General features: G+C 41.0%; 1 protein-coding gene across 1 annotated transcript in view; it reads right to left on the bottom strand.

Annotated features, from left to right (window-relative positions):
- hcn4 (hyperpolarization activated cyclic nucleotide-gated potassium channel 4) overlaps positions 1-16843 on the bottom strand; it is a 73314-nt gene that overhangs the window by 34554 nt on the left and 21917 nt on the right. The gene's annotated exons all lie outside the window — the stretch shown is intronic.

The raw sequence follows: 16843 nt of genomic DNA, 5'->3' as shown, positions 1-16843 counted from the left end.
TATTAAATCCACTCAGCGCCTTTTAAGAGGGCACAGTCAGTCTTCACTGTCGTTGTTCAGCAGAAGGTGATGATGAGAAGGGAGATAAAGAACACCATCATATTTGTCACCTCGTGTTTAATGGCAGTCATCCTTCCTTTAAGCACTGCAGCGCGTTTATGTTGCACTTTCCAACTGAATGAATACAAGTATGTGTGTAGTTGTGTATTTGTTTTAGTTTTTTCTGTGTGCGTGTTTAGAGAGAGGCTGGCAGGGACCAGTGTGGCTGCTGTTGCACCATCAAATCACATCAATTTAGATCCATCAACAGGCGGACATGGAGCCAGAGGTATACTCTCAGGATAATGTGCCCGGGCGAGGAGCGAGGATCCAGGATGGAGCCGTCCTCACTCTGTCCATCTGTCCGTCCACACACAGACACAGTGAATGTGTCTCTCTTGCCCCTTGTGTCTTTGGGCTGTTCAAAATGTTTAGCCTTGGGCTCTTTTACATCGCCAAAGCTGTCGCGTCTGCACCTTTTCCTCCACTCAACCCACCGGAGGCGCTAATTTTCTACACTCCCCTTCCCAGCTGCACGTCACATGTGAGCTCTTGTTTGTTTTTCAGGAGGCAGCCCTTTTCCTCAAACACCGCAATAAATGAGTCATGTTAACTCATATGCAATGTTGTGTGAGGTCAAATTTCCTGGTGGAGTCTGATGGCATTCTTTAGCATCAAAGTGTTAAATTCGCTCTGTGGCGGATGAATAAATCATGAGGTATCCCCATTCCATCTTCCACATTGAGCCTAATTTATATTTCATTTGTGAAATCTCATATCTAGACAGGAAGGAGAAGCTATATAAAACCAGAGACTGCTTTTAAATGAATAAAATACTTGCTAAGTAAAACATGATTTCAAATACAACAATTCTAGGGACACTAAGGACCGACAGAAATGTAAAGCATACAGTCTATTGTTTACATTTTGAAAAGTTTTAGTTAATTAGTTATTTGAGATTAAGACAAAGGCTACATCTCAGGCCAGTATAACATCTGCCCCTTGGCTATATCTGAAAAAAGAAGCATAAAAATGTGTTGCTCGCTGTCTATGGAAGTAAATCTGTGTCATCGGGTTTGAAACAAAAAAGACATTGAATTTCTAGCACTGAATATTTATGCATGGAAATTATGTATTTGAATGTTTTTCAACGTTTAAAATTCAACCGCAAAAAATTCAACCTCAAAAAATTCAAGCTCAAAAAATTCAACCGCAAAAAATTCAACCTCAAAAATTCAACCTCAAAAAATTCAACTGGAACATCCGGGGATCCAAGGAGGAGCAATCGATTCCAGATTCAAGATCGGGAGCGTGCGTCAAGCAACGAGAGCGAGCGGGAGACCAATGCAGCTTTGACTTGTCAGCTAGCACAGTGACTAGCCATGTCCAACAATGGTGCTTCGGTGAGTGTTTAAAGTCTTCTATATGCCATCGGTGTAGTTTGTTTCTGTAAGATGTAGTAATAGGCTGCTGTAGACGAGCTTTAACAGCGTCTTGGTGTGACGTGTCTTAAAACAGCTGACAGGGCCGGGAAACCTTTCAAAATAAAGTTCCCCAGCCCAGCCATGCCCGTCCTCCGCCCTCACGCCGCCGGTGGAGAACGGTGTCCCAGGTATGTGGGAGACACGTTACACCAAGACGCTTTGACAGCTCTGACAACGCTGAAGCTAACTCACCTTCGACATGCAACATCAGAGCAATATTGTGTCCCGACGTCGACACCGAGCGACCGTCTTTTCCAAAGAGAGGAAGGGATGTTCGGATTTGATTGTGTGGTAGGCAGCATTGATGAAAATAAATATGTATGCGAGTTAAAAAAAAGTGGTCTACGTATTTCTGATTTGATTTGGCTTTTCGTGCATTTGGTTTAAAACATGTAGTAACAGGAGAGAGAGACAGTGGAGCGAGAGAGAGAGAGAGAGAGCTGGGTGAGCGACATTCACTTTTAACGGGAGAGAGAGCGGCGCACCGCGCTGTTAAAGCTCGTCTACAGCAGCCTATTACTACATCTTACAGAAAAAAAACTACACCGATGGCATATAGAAGAGTTTAAACACTCACGAAGTACCACTGTTAGACATGGCTAGTCACTGTGCTAGTTGACAAGTCAAAGCTGCATTGGTGTCGGTCACTCCCGCTCGCTCTCGTTGTCTTTTTTGTTTCAAATCCCGATGACACAGATTAACTTCCATAGGTGTCTGCATAATGCTGAACTATACCAACAATATTTGTTATCTTTATCTTGTACTGATAAAGTATAAAACTCAATAAACCTTTTCCAAAAACTGCTTCCCCTTAATCCAGAGCATGTAAATCTTACTTGTATTTTTTTTTTTTAAATCAAGAACATTAACCAATCGCAATTTCCTTATTGTCATTCAAGCACTTGACTTCTAACATGTGTCTTGCTGAAGCTAACTTGTTTTAATCCTTTGCAAACTTTTGCAAACTTTAATTATTTACCTGGTTCTTCGATAAAACTTCCAAGAGTCTTAAAATCTAAAGATCTAGCCTAGGGTAGTTGGTGTCAAATCTCAGAGCCCATCTGCTATCGTCGGATGAAGAATCTGCCTCTGGGGGGCAGGGGCCAATATTTGGCAGTTCTACTTGCGATGGCAAATATCCAGGCCAAGAGTCTATCTTCCTTTATCTTCATTTGTAAATTTATGCTTCCATACAAAGCAAAACAATTATACTTTTGTAGGTGTTTCTAGGTCCAGAGGACATGTTGGCTCATCTCTATTAATAGATATCTGCATATGAATGCAAACAAATTTAAAATCTGATAGCCGATACATTTCATTCAAAGTATTCAGTTTCACTTTAGCTCTGCACGGGGGTTGTTTACCTGCAGGTATCAAAGCCTGCAAAAATGTGATTATTCAAACTACAAGCAAAAACCTGAAAGCTACCGGCCCAAAAATCTTGTCCTTCGCCCTAAGACTTTGCATATTCACAGCTGAAATATAGTCTCATATTGCCTTATTTTGTCCTTGTCTCAGTATAGTCAAAACTATCTGCACTTTCTGAAGCAGAATAAATCCTTTACTGTGTTTTGTAGCACAGTCTGAAAGACTCATAACGGTTCAACAATAACCCTTTGCCACATTTCTACAGCAGAAGCTCCCTCAAAAGACCTCCGCGTGGAGAATAAAGCCTGTGAGAACTGTCACGGGTAATGCCATGCAAATCTCCAGTTTGCAACCCAAACTGTGGTGTCACTGGAGGAAGGTGATTCCCCTATCTCCCCTCACAGCTGTAATCAATTCAAATACACCCATGCCAAGAACGAACAGACATTCCAGTTACGAGAAATTGTCCCAGAGATTGGTTCAGTTAGAAGGCTGTTAAAGGATCATTATTCAGTGGCAGAGGAGAGATGCCTCTGTATCTCTGCCTCTTTCTATTTATGTATTCTCCAATATTCATGAAAGAGGCCTCAGACAGCAGGGCATCTGTTTTCTGTGTATTATAAACGTACTGAAAGTGTGCGCACATTCAGTATTTAAAAACACAGACACACAAACACGTTGTTTGCAAACACAGCACTCCATAACATGGCGTGTTAAATGGAGGATGATGGATTGCTGACCACTTTCTTTTAATTGATAGGGGCACAGAGCGAGCCTGACAGCATTAGCATCAGAATAAACACGAGAGCTGTGATTGATGAGGGCACAGAGATGCTGCAAAACACTTTCTTATGGGGGCTCGTTGTCGCTGTCACCACCCTCATAAGACCACGTGTATGTCTGCTCGTCTTTTTTTTTTCGATCAACAACATGGGTCAGATCACATCACCGGTAAGTCAATGCCCTTATAGTGGTTTCTGAAGGGAAACTAATGAAGTAGCAGTTTCATGGTTGTAGGAATTTGACATGGTGATAAAACTCCACGAACATCAAGAGGTGAAATATCGGGGGGAAAAACCTGCGTCTATTGCTTTATTACTACTGAAAAAACTAATATGGTAAATTATAGAACTGCTGCTATCAGTGTTTCTGCTGTAGATAGCTCCCCAAAAGGAAAATACCTTTATCGCCCCCTAATGACTGACTGCAGTATAGGTAAAAAGGTCAGTGAATGGGAAATGGTCTAAAAGTCTCCAAACACACTCAAGTTGGTTTCTGTAATTTAAGGTAGCTCTTACCGTTGTTTGTGCAATGTTCATGTTTCCAGTAAGTTTAGTTTAAATTAGTTATTTGTAGATATAAAATCTTGGTGGAACATCATGATGGAATGCTGAGACTAACTCGCTATGGGTTGAGCATATGGATTGGTGGGCCCTCGCTATCATGGCCATCATGATCACTACTGCGCAGATTCAGGCTCCAAATGTGCAAAATGGCACATTTCTTATGCAGGATCTTTTAGCTTAATTTTTGGAGAGTGGTAGGAAGAGGAGAAACGTCTTCCAACTTTGTATAAAGTCTATGGTTTCTACTGCTTCTCCTCTGAAACCTGGTATTAACACATTGCAAATCATGTATTAGAACAAGAACAATTTATGTTTCTCATTCACAGACATATCAATGGTTTGCTGATATACCCAGGTATGAGGACTTATTGTTACAGAATAAACATTGTGTTTACATTTGATCTAAATAAATGTGTAAATAAAAGGTCTAAACTAAGGGTTAAAAAACGTGCTAAAGTCATAATCTAATATGTAGTGAGAGGATGTAGGCAGCTGTTGAGTTATCTCAAAACAGATGGTGTGAGAAAATGATGATCCATGAGAAAATAGATGTATATGTCCCATGGTGCTGACGGTAGTTGACTTGACACAGTTGAAGAAGCAGTGTACTGAGGCATCTGGCATTCGCTGCTAGCACTGCTAATGATGATCAATGACTGGCATGATGGCGTTGAGACACATAAGAGAAAACAAAATTCTACACTCCTTGTTTTTCTGATGACATTTTGTTGTGTGAAAGCTCAACTTCTTTAACCTGTCCACCACAGACCTTCACCCCCCATTCTCACATTTGTGTCTGAATTTACCACACTACCCAGGGGTAGGCTTCATTCAAAATATTGTTTAAAATACTTGTAAGATTGAGGTTCAATGGATTTCTTGTCAAAAATAGCATAAAGTAATCATATCATTGTGATTTTTTTATTAGTGTATAAAACAAATTCCCATTACCCTAAAAACAGAGTTTTATTAATGTCATCTAAACATTTCAAAATATCAAAAAATGGTATTTTGAGATATAGCAGAAAGTATAGCCTTTTTACAACTGTCTTTGTCCTTTAAAAAAGGGTCTGAATTATCTTTTGGTAGATTTAAGGTGTTAATTGGCCACATGATGTGGCTTCCATCCTTTCCCCGATGATAAAAGGCAGTTTATCATCTAAATCAATCTATGCACGCCTATGTGTTATTTTTAATCAGGCAACACAGTAGCAGATTCTAGGAACAGGCTGCGGTCAGGGGTTAGATTTCTCACTCTAAATGCCTCCACCAAAATGTCATGCTCATGCACGCTGTTGTGGTGGACGAGGCACATGCGGAGAATGAGAAATAGGCTTGTGAGTGCACCACAGGGAACACCCTTCCATCATCTGTCTAAACAGGCCTGGAGGGCTCGGATCACAAAAACCACTCTCACCCTGCTCACTACCGAGACGCACCAATGGGTTTGCGCAGGATTACACATTTCTTGTGTAATAGTTTAAGCAAATCCTATGCGGGTATTCATTTCGCAACAAGGCTCATTCAGAGTGTTGAGGACCTGTCACTGTTGCTGGCAAGTCTCATTGTACCCTCAATAATAGCCCATTAAATCTTTTCTTCCTGCTTTTCTTATCTCTGAAAGACCATGCCTCTGCCAAGGTAATGGGTCAGCGAGTGGGGGGCTTATTAGTTGATTTATCTCAATTGAATATTTTTGTGTAGATTTACTTGGTGGAAATAAAAGGCAGTCACATGGCTGACTTTTATCAAAGCACCTGAACATTTAACCAACGGATCGTTTCATTTCTCTCTCACTTCAGCAAACTGCCACTTAGGCACAGAACCACAAATCTCAACAATCCAAGAGGAAAATATGAATAGAGATCACGTTCTGCCACCTGTAAGAAATAAACACAGGTTGTTGCTTACACCTTAGGACTAGAGGAAGTACGCAAACATTTTACTTAAGTAATAATAATAATAATAATAATTTTGGACATATATTTGCTGATATATGTGGTGGAGTAAATCACAGCCGATGACCTTCTCAGCTGACCGAATGATCCGCTGCAGTCTGCCCTTGTCCTTGGCAGTGGAGGCAGTGAACCAGACGGTGATGGATGAGGTGAGGATGGACTCAATGATGGCTGTATAACACTCAACCATCACTTTCCGCAGCATGTTGAATTTCCTCATTTGCCGCAGGAAGAACATCCTCTGCTGGGCCTTCTTGATGATGGAGGTGATGTTCTCCGGCCCATCTCAGGTCCTGTGCGATGACAGTCCCCAGGAATCTGAAAGACTCCACTGTTTTAACTGGGGATTCACACATGGTGAGGGGGGCAGTTTGGGCTGGGCTCCTCCTGAAGTCTGCTACCATCTCTACAGTTTTTAAAGTGTTCAGCTCCAGGTGGTTCTGGCTGCACCAGGAAGCCAGGCTGTTAACTTCCTCTCTGTAGGCGGCCTCGTCCCCATTGGAAATTAATGTAATCAGGGTTGTGTCATCAGCAAACTTCAGGAGTTTGACAGAGGGATGGCTGGAGGTGTAGTTGTTGGTGTACGCAAAAAGTACTCAAAAAACGTATCTAGTAAATCTAGTTTTTAATTCCCACTGTGGCACCTTGACACCATCTGACTACACACCTTAACTTAAAATCTCTTAATTTTCATCCCAATCAGCTAAGGCCCCAGCGCTCATCTCCCAAACGTATCACCATCCACGCTAAAAGCAATGTTTACTGTGTCGGCCAGTCAAGACAGTCGTATTGCAGGCATCAGGCATGATGAGAGGGTGTCCCTCAGAGTTTAGTGCACTGTCTTTAATCTGATTTAACAGGATGACTAATCTCCTCCAAGTCACTGGTTCATCAACAGGAGACAACTCCAATGAGGAGTATATCCAGTCTCTGTCTTATTTTTATCACGATGAACAGTGACAAGAGGAAGACAGGGGGGGCCCCCATACAGGCAGTGTGTGTGTCTGAGTGTGCATGTGCGTGCGTGTGTGTGGGCATGTGGTGGATATGTGCACACCATGCTGATAGTCATTATGCATGGCAGTGATATCACCGGCGTGTAGCCGCCACTAAAAGCTCCCGTCTCATTGGTCAGGCAGTGTTATGTGATGATGAAAAACCAGCTATCGTTTCATTTAATTCACTATTCTTAAATTTGTTACTGCTTTCTCATTATGTACAGCAATCATTATTTGGACCATGCTTTCCATTCTTCCACACAACACAAACAAACAGAGTTTGCTTTTCACATATCAAGAACGCATCAGGATGAGATTCTCTGTTTTGATGGGTTCTCAACAACACAAATCTCCAGAGAGTTCAGGTGATGGGGGACGCAGCATGCAGTAAGCTGGAAGTAACGTACAAACTCTGCTGCAGAGATCACCTGTTTTTGTTTTTTATCAACAAAAGCTCAAGAATGTCATTGACTTTCTACTTTGACATCTTAGTTTAGTTTTTTTCAGTTTTGCGTCTGTCGCATGTTAGAAACAACATCAACAAGACCACCTGGTTATGGCTTATTGACAAATCCTGCTGTATTCTCATTCGGATATTATCCAGCTGGTACTAGGTGGCAACGCCAACAAACGCCAGAGAGTTCGAGGCTCTCTATCGGTCAGTTGTGATATCCGGGGGAGATTATCACGTGATTATCCAAATTTTTTCTGTATGTATGAGAGCAGCTATGGAGGACAGTAAACTGGACACAGAAGGGGGTAATTCTAAACAGGAGAAGGACAAAAGTAGGGGCTTGTGCCTAAAAAAGCTGCTACTTCCGTCACATGGAGGTGGTTTGAAAAAGTCTGACACGAAACAGGAAACTGTACTTTGGAAGTTAAGCCACAGACCGGTCCCCACAGACTCCAAACACTGCTAAGCTCTTTTACCACCTACAAAAGAATCATGTCAAACAGTAAGGAGAGTGTCTGAGGATGAGAGCCACAAAAGTGACGAGCGCTCAGAACAAAGCACAGACTCTGACTTTGCAAGAAGCTGTTGCCTGCGCCACAACATTTGCCAAAAACTCATGATGAAGGAAGGAGCTCAGCTAAAGAACAGTCAATTCATGACTTAACGTCTGCCAAGGCATGACCCCAATTTACAGTCGAGAAGAAGGTATGAATAATGAGTAATGATATGCATTATTATATAATCATGTAATGACCTCTAAGGAGATAAGAGATTTTGGTCAAATCACACAGCAACAACAACATTAAATCTGAAGTGTGAAGAAATGGAAGCAATCCGAGTGAATGTATGAATAGCTGAGATAAAAAGGACGAACAAGGAGGAGATTTCATGTGCTGGCGGGGGGTTGGGGATCACGGTGTTGCTTTAGTTATGCAAAAGGATTCTGATGGTGTTAGTGGTGTTTGAACTAGAGTCTCTGAGGAGGTGGAGATTATTTGATTGCAGCTACAGACCTGATTTTACTTGCTCAAACATCCAGGGATCATTTTGAGCTTTGTATTTTACTCCTTAGCAGTGGTGAACACATGAGCACCTTTTAACCAAAGATCCTGCTCTTCATTATGACCGCTTGGCTTGTTCACAATTGAATGGACCAAGCCGCCATAATTACACTACAGTGTGTAATTTTACATGACCCCCCCCCCCCCCCCCCCCCCTGATTGTGTGGTTCTATTTTTTATATAGTAAGGTGAGGTAGAAAAAGTATACACCTTGAACAGGGTATAGAAAAAAAGGATTTTACTGATCCCCATTCTTGGATGGATCATAGACAGTAGGTCCTCATCTTAGGAAACTTATATGATCCATGGTCTGTAAAATAATGTTCAAAACATGACATTCATTCATGGAACTATAAAAACTGAAAATAACTGCCATTTAATAGACTTCTGACACTTTAATTGTACTATTTAAAGATATGTATCACCTCCAATGCTGCCATCAAAACACAATTCCTTTGAGCTGCAGTGTGTAGTGTACAGTATATGGTGGCAGTTCATAAAAGAATACGGCTCCACGTTGACCCACAAACTCTCTCTGCCATTTACTGGGAAGCCCCTTGGGAGCAGTTTAGGGGTCAAGCGTCGAGCTCAAGGACACTTCAACAATTTGTGGTTATGTGCCAACATGTCTGAGCTTCAGGCCAACAGCAGAGTATGTTCAGCTAAGGACATGCAATTAGAGTCAATATCAACAAAGCTAGCAGAAGCAGGCGCAAGCACACACACACACACAATATAGCAATGAAAAGACTTGTCTATTTATTGTAATGCACGTGACCATTAACTATTTGACACTGCATGTATGAAAACATGTATATTTCAGATTATTATCTACCTCCTTGACCTGTCACATAATTTCATAAAACCAAAGGAACTATATGTCTCAGACATTTTGTCATTTCACTAATTTTGAGGTTATCTTAATATATATATATATATATATTTTATACTAGTGTGAATTTATACCCCTTTATCTATATAAAAAGTTTTCTTCTCATAGTGTCGTTGTATACCATACATGCATATATATATATATATATATATATATATATATATATATATATATATACAGTAGGCATCCTTGTAGAACCATCCTGTGCCACTGTTTTTTACCCAAGTTCATTTATTTACAAATAATATTTCCATCTGTTAAGGAAAGGTGCATACTATGTACCACATTTTCTGTATTTTAATACATTTTTTTCTGTATTTTAATACATTTTTGAATGAATTGAATTAATTCTATTTTGTAATTTAATATGTGTGCCTCACTCTGATTATCTGCTGCTTTAAAAAGTGAATTCCATTGCCGTGGGACCAATATAAATTGTCTTATCTAATCTTGCATGACCAAAGACTATTTAATTGTTAGAGTTAGCCAAACTGTCTCCAATGTATTATGAAAAATATTTCTGACTTGTTGGTCTGGCCCACTGCAAAGAAAGAGCATGTCACACTGGTGTAAGTATTTGTGAGTAAGGATGTGAAGCAATGAATGATTCAAAAGAAAATAAAAAAAGGGGTGCAACTGTGATTTTATGAATCTATTTTGAACAAGACAACCTCAGGCAATTGACCTGTAATACATCAGAGCTTTGTTTTGTCTCCAGTTTTGATATGTATGGCTTCTCCATCTCTTTGGTACATTTGATATTCTATTATTCCTTTGTCTTGTCCTGAATTCCTAAAAAGCTTCTTTTAAATTTGTTTCCAAAAGTATCACTCTACGAGGCATTAAACCATGCGGTGCAGTTTACTGAGCTGTGTTCAATATACAACTCTTTGAAGAAGTGTCCTGTGTGTGACTTCTTCCTGGGGAGGATATTAAACTCAAACAATAAACCAAATGGATTTATGCAGGACTACTTATAGATAGCGGATACTTGTGAAATATGAGTAAAATGAACTCTGACTTTTCTGAAGGACATCAGGAGGTCACGTGCTAGGACAGTGTATTACACTACATTTGTACTTTTATGCCAACATGTAGTATATAAGTGTAAATATTCGGATGAAGTATTAAATCTAATTTATGCCTTCTTCGTGTACAAAGAGATTCCGCTTCCGCTATTATCGAAATGTCCTCCTCGGGCTATATGGTCGTCCCGTTTGAAGTATTGGCTAAACTGCGCCCCCATTATTTATAATGGGGGGCGCAGTGATACTGCTCAATTTCATCTGTATTAGTATGTTTTCAGATGATGTTCACAAATACAGTCTAAATTAACACAGTGTATGGACAGAAGGTCAGTCTGTTGATATATATAACGTTCAGCATTAATTAGCCTTTACTGTCTAGTTTCAATTTCTCTCCAAAGCCTGAGCTGCAGGTTTAGATCAAAGTAAGGTCAGTGTGAAGTGTTACCAAAATATCCGACACGTACACGTCGTCTGAAGTGTGGCTGTCAATAGGAAAAGTCAAAGAGTCAGTCAGGTGGCAAGATCTTGGCGAAAAGTTATTCTGCGCTGACAGATGACATTTCTATGAGGTTGCATCTGGAGTAATCTGGCGCTGAGGCATAGTTGGCCTTTCACTCTGTCTGCCTAACTAGCATTCATCAGCAAACCTTTAAAACACTCTCAAACACACACACACACACACACATACAACACGTAAATTGCAGGTGGCTCTGTGAACATATTGTCCAATGTCTTTGTCGTATGTTTCGGCATTCTTAATGTTTCCTATATTTCTAACACAGTTACTATTCAGGGGTAGTGGTTGCTTGCAAACAAACAACAACAGCCCGTGGCTATAAGCTAGTTAGGAAGACACTGCTGCTTTTTCTTTATCTATTTGTCTTAGTTCCCTTCCCCCTGTCCCCTCTAAACTGCCTCCTACCCTTTATTTGTTCCCTTATGGCAGCCTGAACATGTGACAGCTTCCTGTCAAGTGTGTCCACTCAATTCAAATGAAGGTTGGCCTAAACTACATGTATCCCCTGCCTGCACTGTGGGCTTCAGAGGAAACAGTAGCAAGCATGCATGAAGGCACGGGGTGGCGAAGGGAGTCTCCCCAAGTGATTCATGTGAACTTTTCCTCTCTTTGAAATGGCATCACAGAGACCCTGCATGATTAATGTCACGACACTTAAACACACTGTTCTACTCCAGAGTGCCAGCTGAATATTTGAAAACGGGGGGAACATTTCTGAATGCCCTGGGCAGGTCTGGGGAAAACTGCGGTTTGATTGGCAATCAACTCGCTATTGATGCTTTCCAATTGCCTGTATAATGTCATACACTCAGGTGAACACACCCACCGATTAACCGAGTGACGCTCCATTTCGACAACATTGTGCAACGGGATTAATGGATATCAAAACAGTGTTGTTAGTGTGAATTCTTGTGGTTCTGATGTCAATTCAATGTGAAATTAGGGGGAAAAACTCTGCAGTAGAAGAAAATTATGATGTACTGTAGAAGCAGAACACTGCTAAACCCACAACCTCAAATAAAATCATATAAGGCCACAGAGTGAGATCTGTATAAAGGGACTCAGTCTTAAACTATTTCATGACAGTGGTTGTTTTGATAAAGATAAACTGTACATCACTAACAATGTAGCTCTCACTAATAAAGTACATTTTTAAAGTAAATTTTACGAAGGTAAATCAAAATGATGAATTAAGGGGCTCAATTGCATTCAGCATACTTTTAAAACCCATGTTTGGTATTGCCACATACACTCCTGATCAAAATCTTAAGACCAGTTAAAAAATTGCATGAATTTGCATTTTGCACTGTTGAATCTTAGGAAGGTTCTAAGTAGAGTTTCAAAATGCAAAAAGAAGAAATGGGAACAAGAGCCCAAAAGTTGTGAGCAGGCAATTTATTGAAAACAACAATTTAACTGAAGTAGGCTGTTCATCAGCTGATCAAAAGTTTAAGACCACAGCTAAAAAAAAAAAAAAAAACTCATAAAAAAGAAATTAAAGTGTCTAAAACTGACTCAGTAATGAGTAGCTTCACCATTATTGTTGATCACTTTAAAAAATTTGTTTTGGCATGCTTGATGCAAGTGTTTCCAAAAGGCTAGTGCGAATGTTGCGCCAAGTGGTGAAGATGGCTTCACGAAGGGCATCCACTGTCTGGAACTGAAGTCCATTTTTGTAAACGTCCCTTGCCATCCATCCCCAAATGTTCTCAATTGGATTAAGATCAGTGGAACACGCAGGATTGTCCAAAATAGTGATGTTATTCTCCTGGAAAAAAAGTCTTGGTCAGACGGGCATTGTGAATTGGAGCGTTGTCCTGCTGAAAAACCCAGTCGTTACCACACAGATGAGGGCCCTCAGTCATGAGGGATGCCCGCTGCAACATCTCCACATAGCCAGCTGCTGTTTGACGCCCCTGCACAACCTGGAGCTCCATTGTTCCATTGAAGGAAATAGCACACCAGATCATGATGGCGCCCCCTCCACTGAGCCGCGTAGAAAACATCTCAGGTGGCATCTCCTTGTCATGCCAGTAACGTTGGAAGCCATAAGGACCATCAAGGTAAAAAAAATTCTCGTCAGAGAATAACACTTTCTTACACCTTTGAATGTTTGGTGCTCCCTTGCAAAGTTTAAACGGGCAATTTTGTGGCATTGAAGGAGACGTGGCCTTTGAAGACGTTTCTTGTTTTTGAAGCCCTTCCTTCGCAGATGCTGTCTGATGGTTATTGGGCTGCAGTCAGCACCAGTAATGGCCTTAATTTGGGACGAGGATCGTCCCGTGTCTTGACGGACAGCCATTCGGATCCTCCGGCTCAGCGCCGGTGAGATTTCTTTGGGTCTACCACTTGATTTTTTTGTTCCATAACCCTGAGGATCTTTTAAGAAATGCAAAATGACTGTCTTTCTGCGTCCAACCTCAGCAGCGATGGCACTTTGTGAGAGCCCTTGTTTATGCAGTTCAACAATCCTACCACGTTCAAAGACTGTGAGCATTTTTGCCTTTGCCATCAAGAGATCTTCAGTGTGATTACTTGACAGGAAATGACATGGAATCCACATTTTTGCACAGATTTTGGCTTTTAAAGGCTGTGGTCTTAAACTTTTGATCAGCTGATGAACAGCCTATTTGAGTTAAATTGTTGTTTTCAATAAATTGCCTGCTCACAACTTTTGGGCTCTTGTTCCCATTTCTTCTTTTTGCATTTTGAAGCTCAGTGTTTCCCCTACCGTTCTACTAAGGGGGCGCCCCGCCCGCCAACGGCACCTCCCGCCCCCCCTGGAAGATCAACTGAATTATTTATTTTAGTTTTTATTTTTTAATAAAGCGCCAGATCGCCAGAGGAATGGTCGCGGGTTTAGATCTCTGCTCTCTGTATCACGCACGGCGGAGTTCCATCCAGATGCGCGTACACACTGACACGTGCGCACCCACACAGGTGAGCAACCTCCCACCAGCGGACAGAGAACCTCTGAGAACATGTCTCATGAACCACATGAGAAGCAGCTAAAAATATCCGTGTTTTTTAGATGCTCCCCGGTTTATGATGGTAACAGCCACTCTTCTGCGAGTAGCAGCCGGAGGAGCTCTCCTGCTCCGGTTCCAAGTGCAGAGAAGAGCCAAAGTGCTGCACGCCCTGACAAGCATCTGTCCGGTCACCACCGGATGACAGGATTTGACCCACTTTGGCTGTTAGAGGGGAAATACTCCCCCTGGCTATACAGGACTGATCTCGGTAAGACAGCGAAGCACAGGATCGCGAAATTCTCAAGCACGCAGGCGCCTGGCTGTTAAAACGGGATGCGCATTTAACGGCGCCGTTCAGCCCGCGATTCTGCTTTCTCCGCTTGTTTTATTTAACCGTGAACGCACCACGCCTCCCCTCCATTGTTGCCATACCTCAGTAAGGAAAGTAGCTATTGGCTCTCCTAAAAGTCGCTGAGTGACGCATCGCCTAATTTGCATAATGTAATGGTTGCTGTAGGCCATACGAAAAGTGAGAAAAAAATCACCTTAAATATGTTTAGAACTACAAATAAGCTTTATTCTACAGAAGAGTATTACATTCACTAAACTAAAAAATAATTCTGTTTTTGTGTGATAATTATCTCTGGAATTCCGAGATAAATTCCCAATGAATAAAAAAATAAAAAATTAATGCATTTTTTTTTTTTATCTTGCCATTGAAATATGCCATCACTTCTCAAAATAACTTCATGACTTTAATGCTGTATCTAGACCCACATATATTAATACATTTTTTCCTGTATTATTAAATGTTAGAATATCAAATTGAATCAAAAGGCTGTTATGTGTGGTGGAACTGCTAGCTCTACGTCCAGCCCTCCTCCTTTATCCGGGCTTGGGACCAGCAAAAAGATTCAAAAGAGAAACTCTGGCAGAGCTAGTCTCCATAACACCAGAAAAAGTCGCTAGATTTGTCGCTAGTAGCTTTCGCCATGAGGATTTTAAAAGTTGCCAGTATTAGCGACACAGTTGCTAAGTTGGCAACAATGCTCCCCTCGCAACCTCAGCCTGAACCCTTATTAACCCCGCTGCGTCTATTCATAATAGCAACAACATAAACCATATCGATGTTTTTAAGAATCTGGTTAGGAAAGGGATGACATTACCAAGCAACACTTTAATCTATCACTGCTTAATCTATTCTCATCTGACCATTGTTCAAAACCGGCAAATCTTACGTGAAAAGATTTGTAATATAGATGGAAGTTTCAAAACGGTAACTTAACACAAACAAGGGTTATGGCGAAGTGCTCGATTCTAATTAGTCCTGTTTGATTGCTGTGGTAACAGTGATTTTAGGTGGTAGAGAAGTCGTTCAGCTAGTAGGATCTCGACTTTCGTCTTCTTTCACTTCATGCGCATGCTACATCACTCTGCTCCAGCGTTTCTGTGTTTTCTTGACAGGGCTTCGTGATAATTCTAATTTAGTTCAATGTACAGTTCAGAAATTCTATGTACAATTCAAAATCACTTAAAGACCCCCCCCCCCCCCCCCCCAAAAAAAAGCTGTAAACCTAGGGGAAACATTGAAGCTCTACTTAGAACCTTCCTAAGATCCAACAGTGCAAAATGAAAATTCATGCAATTTTTTAACTGGTCTTAAGATTTTGATCAGGAGTGTATTAACTCCTATTAAAACATATATCTGATATTACCAGACCTGGTCGGGCCAGGTTCAGTGAAAGATTTGAAATAATATTAGGGTTCAATTACAAAATATAAGTGCATTGAAATTAATAAGTGTTACAATAAGTTTAAACAGTAATTGTCTTGTGATGTAATTACTGGGTAATAAACACACTAAGAGAGAACATAAAATACTGTGAGGACTATTATTGTTCCAGTGTGTCCTCATATAAAGTGCCAGGACCATCTGTTAAATGGTTTATGGGTGCGAGGTAAACAATCTGACTAGTAAATTAAAATGTTGCTATAATCCCTGACACCAATAACATTATGTACTGGAGTGATGCTGCTGCTATAATTATATCTGTATTATGACCATGCACACTGATGTTGCCAAGACACTCTTCGTCGAGACACTAAACCCTGAACTAAAGCCTAAACCCTGCTCTGCTACTGCTTCAGAGAGGGGGGGGGGGGGCTTTCTTACTAAATTATCCAATGTTTCTTATATTTCGTAACTGGACAACGTTCATAGCTGAACCTCTGCTCTGCTCGCTTGTCATAAATCTCGCTTGGAAATATAACCTTGTATAGCCTCACATCTAACCATCTTATACCTCTGACTGTCCCTTATTATTCTCTGTTGGAGTATTTGGTGTTGACTCCATGCACAGACTTTGATGCTTCACTTCTGAGACTAAACAACAAGATCCATCCAGTGAGAGTTTTGATGCAATTACAATCATGCTTGTGCTGCAGTGACGCCTCTCTGGGCTCTGTAGTCCCACTGCTAGCTGGATGGCCACACAGAGAGTAAATAGTAATCAACATCCCAGCTTCATCAACTTATTGGTGACGGGGTACAGCAAAAGAACCTCTTCACTGCTTTCAAGGGATGGATGTAATCAGAAGCAGCATCTATCCATGTTGCCTTCTCAGGGGAGAGGGGTATGTACTGAGTTCTGCAAACATTCTCACAGTAGTTCCCCATGATGGGACTACCATTTGGATTATAATTGGATTTAGGAAGTGAAGCCCTATGT

Source organism: Platichthys flesus, chromosome 1 (genome assembly GCF_949316205.1).
Source record: "Platichthys flesus chromosome 1, fPlaFle2.1, whole genome shotgun sequence".
In the NCBI taxonomy this organism is placed as follows: domain Eukaryota; kingdom Metazoa; phylum Chordata; class Actinopteri; order Pleuronectiformes; family Pleuronectidae; genus Platichthys; species Platichthys flesus.
This window is presented reverse-complemented; position numbering and strand designations above follow the sequence as displayed.